We start from the raw sequence: 7,028 nt of genomic DNA, 5'->3' as shown, positions 1-7,028 counted from the left end.
TATGAAAGTATATTATCAAGTGGAGTGTCTTTCTAATTGGCTGACGCTTTAAAAGGCTGGACTGTGGAAAAAGGCTATTGCTGCTTGGCTGATTACTAAGAAATGTACTACTGAAGGAAGTTGTCATTGATCAAATATGATGGGCTTAAAACTGATTCAGGTTGTTACTTATTGCTATGGCCAAAAGCAATCAGTCTTTTCTTAGGAAGACAGAAATGTGTTATACTCAAAAGAAATAGAAAACATGTTTCCTTCCACATCCAGTAGTGTGTTAGAATCATGTTTTCTCACCACTTTCTCTTTTCATTAAAAACTAAAATATTGGTAGAATTCTGGTAAAAAGTAAAGATGGATGTAATGTATGAATTGAGAAGAAGGGCTAGTTTGCTGCTAGTTGGCAGGTTATTTTGTTTCTTCACATATGGTGGATATGAAGGAGCAGGCTGAGTAAGAACATAGTTCATGGCAATAAGAATGGTCATATTTTCAAAAGAATAAGCCATTTACAAACATTACATAGCTTTGGTGCTTGTCATAATAGAAAGTTTTAATGTGATAAGATATGTTCAAGGAAAGGAAAACAATGGAATGATAAGACTGAGATCTTGTTCTGGATGTTATGCTCAGAATTTTAACAATGGACAAACATTAAGTTGAGGAAAAATAATGAGTTACATTGCATCAGTGTAACCCCAAAATGGCTTTAGGGCATACATAAAACATATAAACATGAATAGCATCTATAATTCACTAGAGATTGGAGATATCTTCAGAGAACATATTCTTATTTGGTTCCGACATAGAGGATCTATAGTCTTGATTCATTTACCAAAGAATTACTATTGTGATTTGTTTCTCTAGCAGAGTAGATCATTGCTTTCAAGCCTAGTCCACAAGAAATCCTTTCAGGCTAAGATAATTTTATTTATTCATTCATTCATTCGTTTTTTTGTTTCTAGTATTTTAAAAACATACTCTAATTGTATGATTACAAGATTATAGTTCAAAAGATTTGCCAAAATATATATAAATATACATATATGCATGCATACATCAAATATATTTGGGTGAATATATACACAAGTACATTTTCTAAATATATATAAAGAAAAATTGGTTTAGAAAACATTGGTATTTAGCAGTTATGTATTTGTTTTATACATTTTACTAGTTTGGCACTCCAAAAATATTAAATATTAAATATTAAATATTCTAATATTAAAATATTAGACCAAATTTATCTATTATTGTATTTATATGTTCATTTAGTTTTCTAATTAATTTGAACTTTTTTATATTATATAATTGTTATCCATTAATCATATACTTAAGGTTCTATAATAATAATTCAATTTTATTGTCTCCATTATAATTATAAAATGAAATTATCTTTATTATGTGTTCTTATTTTTAAAATATGATCATTATAAATCAATAAAATGAAAAAATAACCCATCAGTACAAAGAATAAATAAAGTTATTTTATATTAAATGAACCACTGAAGCTCAGTACCTAAACTATGTAGTCAGGTTACCTGGGTTGAAATCCTAGTTCCCCACTCATTTGCTATAGTATACTGGGCAAAACACTTCATATTTCCAAACATTTGTTTTCTCAGTTGTAGAACAGAGATGATGTTAGATTATGCTGCATCAAAAGATTTTAATGAATGTTAAATGGGAAGATTAATGTAAAATATTTCACTGAATCCTTACATATAATAAGCAATCAATAAATGGTGACTTTTTATAAAATACATAAATGCAATTGAGTTAACTCACATTTCAATTTTTAATTGGATAAAAATTAACACAATAATGTAGTCTTCCACCTATTCATTGGACAATAGTCTAAATGTCCAATAATAGAGTATTGGGAAGTAGTCATATATTATTAGTGAGTATACAAGTTAGTTGAATGCAATAAAATTCATTCTGCACAAATAGCAGAAAGTAATTTATTGAGAGTTTACTGGATATCACACCAAATTGCTGGAAATTTTTAGAGTAGTTTGGAGGCTACTCATCATCAGAACCACAAGCAAAATGTGTCATAGAATGAGTCTATTGAGCACATCACTGCTCAGAACTCTGAGCACTAGATTCAGCTGACCCAATATTAGAGGCACTAGACACTCATCATCTCTGCTGGAATTACGACAGTGCTGCCAAAATTGATGGATATAATCTTGCCCTATAGTTTGGTTGTTGCTCTAACTCTCACTCTTTCAGTATTCACTGCTGTTTTATATTACTTGTTCCTAATTCAAAGCCAGATAGGTCACAAACCCTCATGCTCATCTCATGAAGAGCTCAAAAGTGAATATTTATTTTCTTTAGTGGGAGGTTCATTAAGATACACCAGACATTTTCTGTCAATCCCTGCCCGCCCCCCCCAGCAAATTTGCTTATCTATAAACAGCAGAGAGCTGGCAGACCAAGAAGAAATAGAAGCCTAGAGTTTTTTGTACCATCATAGGGGTACAAACATTGAATGCCAGGGCATCAAAAATAGGTAGAAACTTAAAGACCAAGGTTCTAAAGAAAAGAGAACAGAAAGGACAGTTCAATACTCAATTCCATTTATCCTTTTGTGGCATTTTCATATTTTGTATCTGCATGGAATAAAAGGCCAAGATGGCAGACAAAGTGAAAGCTAAGATCCTTGGGAATTAAGCAGAATCTTTGGTTGTCTTATAGAATTTGGTGTTAAAAGGTACTGAAGATGCTCAGTATGAGTACTTCTAATCTGTATTCTGGGCCTCTAGTTGAGCCCCCTAAAAACTATGTACTACTAGTAAAGAAACATAAATCGACCAGACTCATGAAGTCTGAATTTCAGGTTCTAGCTAACTATTACAATTGTCAGATAAAAATTAAACACTTTCTAGAGGAATACAACAGTCAGAAACTATAAAATTATTTATATACAGTGACCATCACTACATGAAAAACTACTAGACATCTAAATGCAGTACTAAGTTATCTAAAACCAACAAAAGTACATTCAACAGAAACAGACCCACATATGATCAAGACTTGGGAGTTATTAAAAATGTTAAAATAGCTGTAACTCACTGTACAGAACAAGATGAAAACTTTCTTTAGAGAAGCAGAACACGGAAAATAATAAATTGAATAATCTAGAAATAGGAAAATAAAGTACAGTGATTAATAACTCAATAAATGGTTTTAACAGCAAATTGGAAACACAAAAAGAGAGAATTAATAAACTATAAGATAAGTTAGCATAGCCAGGAAGAAAAATGATGGAAAATGGAGAAAAGAGCATAAGAAACATTTGGGACAAAAATGAAAGTGCCAACTATCCTGATTAAAGTACTAGGAGAAAATGCCAAGTGGAGTGAAGCAGGAAAAAACAATAAAAACAAAAACAAAAAATCAAAGATTCAGAGGAAGCTACAATACTCAAACATGATGAGTGCAAAGAAAACACCTAGGAAAATTCTTGTAAATTGCTTAAAAAAAAAAAAAATTGAAAAGCAGAGAAATCTCAATCCTATCTTCAAATAGGTGATCATAAGGTTGACAGATGAATTTTCAAAAGAAATACCTGTATGTGGACTTTATATATTTAATTTAGAAATAGTTTATTAAGTGTTATTTACATTACCATGTTATTTTGAGCAATAAATACTTCTTTTAGCAGTGTGATAATCTTGAGCTGTAATGCCTTTATTCCTTCCTCTCCAGAAATAAAGTTTTTACTAGCCCAGCTGCTATGAGTGCTGCTGGCATCCAGCATCAGCTGTCAGCCCTTATCAGGGATTACTTTCTTGATGTTGTGTGATTGCCTCAGTTGCAAATCATCACCAAAGCTCATGACACCTCATCCTTGATTGATTCACATCCAGTCATTGCTCAACAATAGGTAAAGATATCCTGCTTTCTTGTTTTCATCTCATTTCTGGATGTCTCTGATGAATCTTCCTATCTTCAGCATTCCTTGAAAAGATGGCTGAGCCATTTCATTGAAGCTGTTTTGCAGCTTGACTTCTTCCTCTGGTTCAACTTCCTTTCCCCTCATCCAAGGCTGTTGACCCCAGGAAAATCCATTAATAAATCTCCTGCTCCTCTTTCCCAGAGTCTACTTCTCAAGAAAACCAACCTGTGACAAGTAAGTTCCATATTTTTCTCCACTATTTGGGGCATAAATATTTATGGCTAAATTGAAATAAATTTCATATTGTGTTTCTGCTGTTGAACTATTTATGATATTTTGCAGTAGATACTCATATAGAAACTAGAATAGAAATTTTATAGCCACGTGATAATATTAGATAGAAGTAATAGACTGTTAGAGGAACAAAGATAAAAGAATTGCAAATTGGAATCTCTCTAGTCAGCTAAGTGTATCAGCCTGGTACAGGTGTACTACATTTGGAAAAACAGAAAAGGGAATTGATTTCCAAGCATCTGCACAAGAGCTTTTAAAGAGCTATTGACTATCACTAAGAAATGCTTTATTTGAACTGTCAAAAGTTCAGAAATAATAGAAGTAAAACCAGTGAATCACCGAAGTAGTAATTAGTAAAAGTTTATTGTGCACACACCAAAAAGACAGCTGGGAGAACAGGAAATACTTGAACATGGAGTGAGGCTCCCGGGTATGTTGTTCTCAGGCAGTTTATACATTGAGGAGGCAGTGGCTGTTTGTTCTTCATAGCGATTGGTTATAATGTTAAGTTTTCTTTAAATGATAGGGAATTAGTTAGAGGTTACTTCATATTATTTTGGGGCAACAGTTTCAGTTTTGCTTATGATTTCCAGAGGCATAAACAAGAAATGACCCGGGTGAAGTTAGTCTTGCAAAATAGTTAAATTAAGTTTTGCTCATGTAATTTAACTGATTTTGTCTGCTCAGGGAACTTTCAAGGTTGGTCTCTGTTTATTTTTACTTTAAGGATGAGAAAGATAGGAGTTAGAATTAAGCAAACATAGTAAAAAATGGTGGACAAAGAGATATCAATTTTGATACCAAGTGTTTTTCCTTGGGCATTGGTGGGAGGTAGAATTATCAAATGCTGTCTTAAGACAGAATAAGCAAGTCTGGGAGAACAGCAGTTAATTTCAATGAGAGATGTATTACGTGATGTAATATTTCCAAGATGATGTAAGTATTTCCAAGGTGATATTCCAAGTTAAATGGGTCTGAATAACAAAAAGTGAAAGTTCCCTTAATCAAATTGTATTGTTTTTCTTTATTGTATATGACTTTGGAGTCCAGAAAATAGGATATAAACCATGCCTCTATATTAACAAGTCAAGGTCTTTACTTTGAAACTGTTCCCCTATTTTTAAACAGATATGACAATTTCCAATTTGATGTTTGTGTTGAGAACAAAATAGGGTAAAGTATGTATGATGCCTGGCAAAATGACCAATTTATAAAACTAGTGACTGATTTAGTGGCACTTTGTCCTGATCTCTGAACGATGGCTTTCATTTATTTTTGTTTTTTTTTTAATTGAACTATAGTTGACACATGATGTTACATTAGTTTTGGGTGTACAGCTTACTGATTTCAAGTCTCTGCATTATGCTATGCACAGTACAAATGTGGCTTTCATCTGTTACCATACAATGCTGATATGATACCATCTTGACTACAGTCTCTATGATGTCCCTTTTATCCCAATGACTTATTATTCCATAACTCGAAGCCAGTATCTCCATGCTCCCCTTATTTTGCTCATCTTCTCCACCTCTTCCTCTGGCAACCATAAGTTTGTTCTCTGTATTTATGAGTCTATTTCTGCTTTTTGTTTGTTTTATTCATTTGTACTTTTTAAAATCATATGCTATTTGTCTTTCTTAGTCTGAGTTATTTCACTTAGTATAATACCCTCTAGATCTATCCATATTGTCATGAATGGCAAGATCTCATTATTTTATATGGCTGAGTAATATTCCATCAAATATAATTTTCTTGCTCTTAAATAGATAATGAAATGGCAAGTCCTACATATAAAATATGACTTAACCTATTCAATCCAATCAATTTTATGGAACCATGAGCAATGATTCAAACCATGTCTATTGTTACAAGAAATAAATTAGTATTTTATGTTGGTTTTGACACAGGACATGTGTTCAAATTTGTACATTGCTTGAGATTAGCCAGAGTTGTATAAAATTTGTTAACATTATCAAGTAATTGATTGAGGAACCAAAGAAATAAAACCTAGCACAGCAAGATTCCTTTTCTACTCTTTATTGTTTGTGCCTGTGATATGTGATTGTTAAATATCTGATTGATCACAGCTTCCCTAAAAGTGTGAGAGGTTATAAACCATAAATACTGCCTTTTATCTTCCTCAAACATTGCATTTTCAGTGTTATATCTCTTCCACATAAATTTTTTCCAATTACTATAGCCCAGGCATCTAATAACTCTCCATTCCCTATGTCACTATTATAATTTTTGTTAGATGGAAGTTTAGAATTTAATTATTATGTAGCCTTATTTTTTCAAATAAATTGTAAGATCTTTAACTGTAGCAGTTAAGCATTATCATTATGTAGTATCTTTTGCAGTTGTAAGCACAAGGGTGGACACATAAAGGATATGTTCTGATTATGATGTAAGCACAAACTCATGTATTTTTTTTTAAATAATATGCAGGTATATGGGAATATTGGCCAATAATTTCTCATCTGTTTTACTCAATTTTCTAATAGTTATATGAAATAGAGATTATAATAGGAGTTAAAATAACTAAGACTGGTTGACATAAAAACTAGGAAAAAAGAAAAAAAAAACTTTTGTTAAGAGCTGTAGAATAATTGCATCAATAATCCAAACAAATCTACAAGAAATAATGACTTCTGTGGAATTAAAATCTAAAGTGAGTATATGCACATGGGAGTATGTACATACTCATATGTATATTATCTATCTTATTTGACTTCCAAATGAAGATAGAGTAAAAAGAATTGAAACTTTGATCAGAATTTATATAAATATAGTTTTTCTCACTGGTTGCTATATAAGTTGACAATTACAA

The sequence above is a fragment of the Canis lupus genome, chromosome 11 (assembly GCF_011100685.1).
Source record: "Canis lupus familiaris isolate Mischka breed German Shepherd chromosome 11, alternate assembly UU_Cfam_GSD_1.0, whole genome shotgun sequence".
Lineage (NCBI taxonomy): Eukaryota > Metazoa > Chordata > Mammalia > Carnivora > Canidae > Canis > Canis lupus.
The sequence above is the reverse complement of the archived record's forward strand: the minus strand, read 5'-3'. Positions refer to the sequence as shown.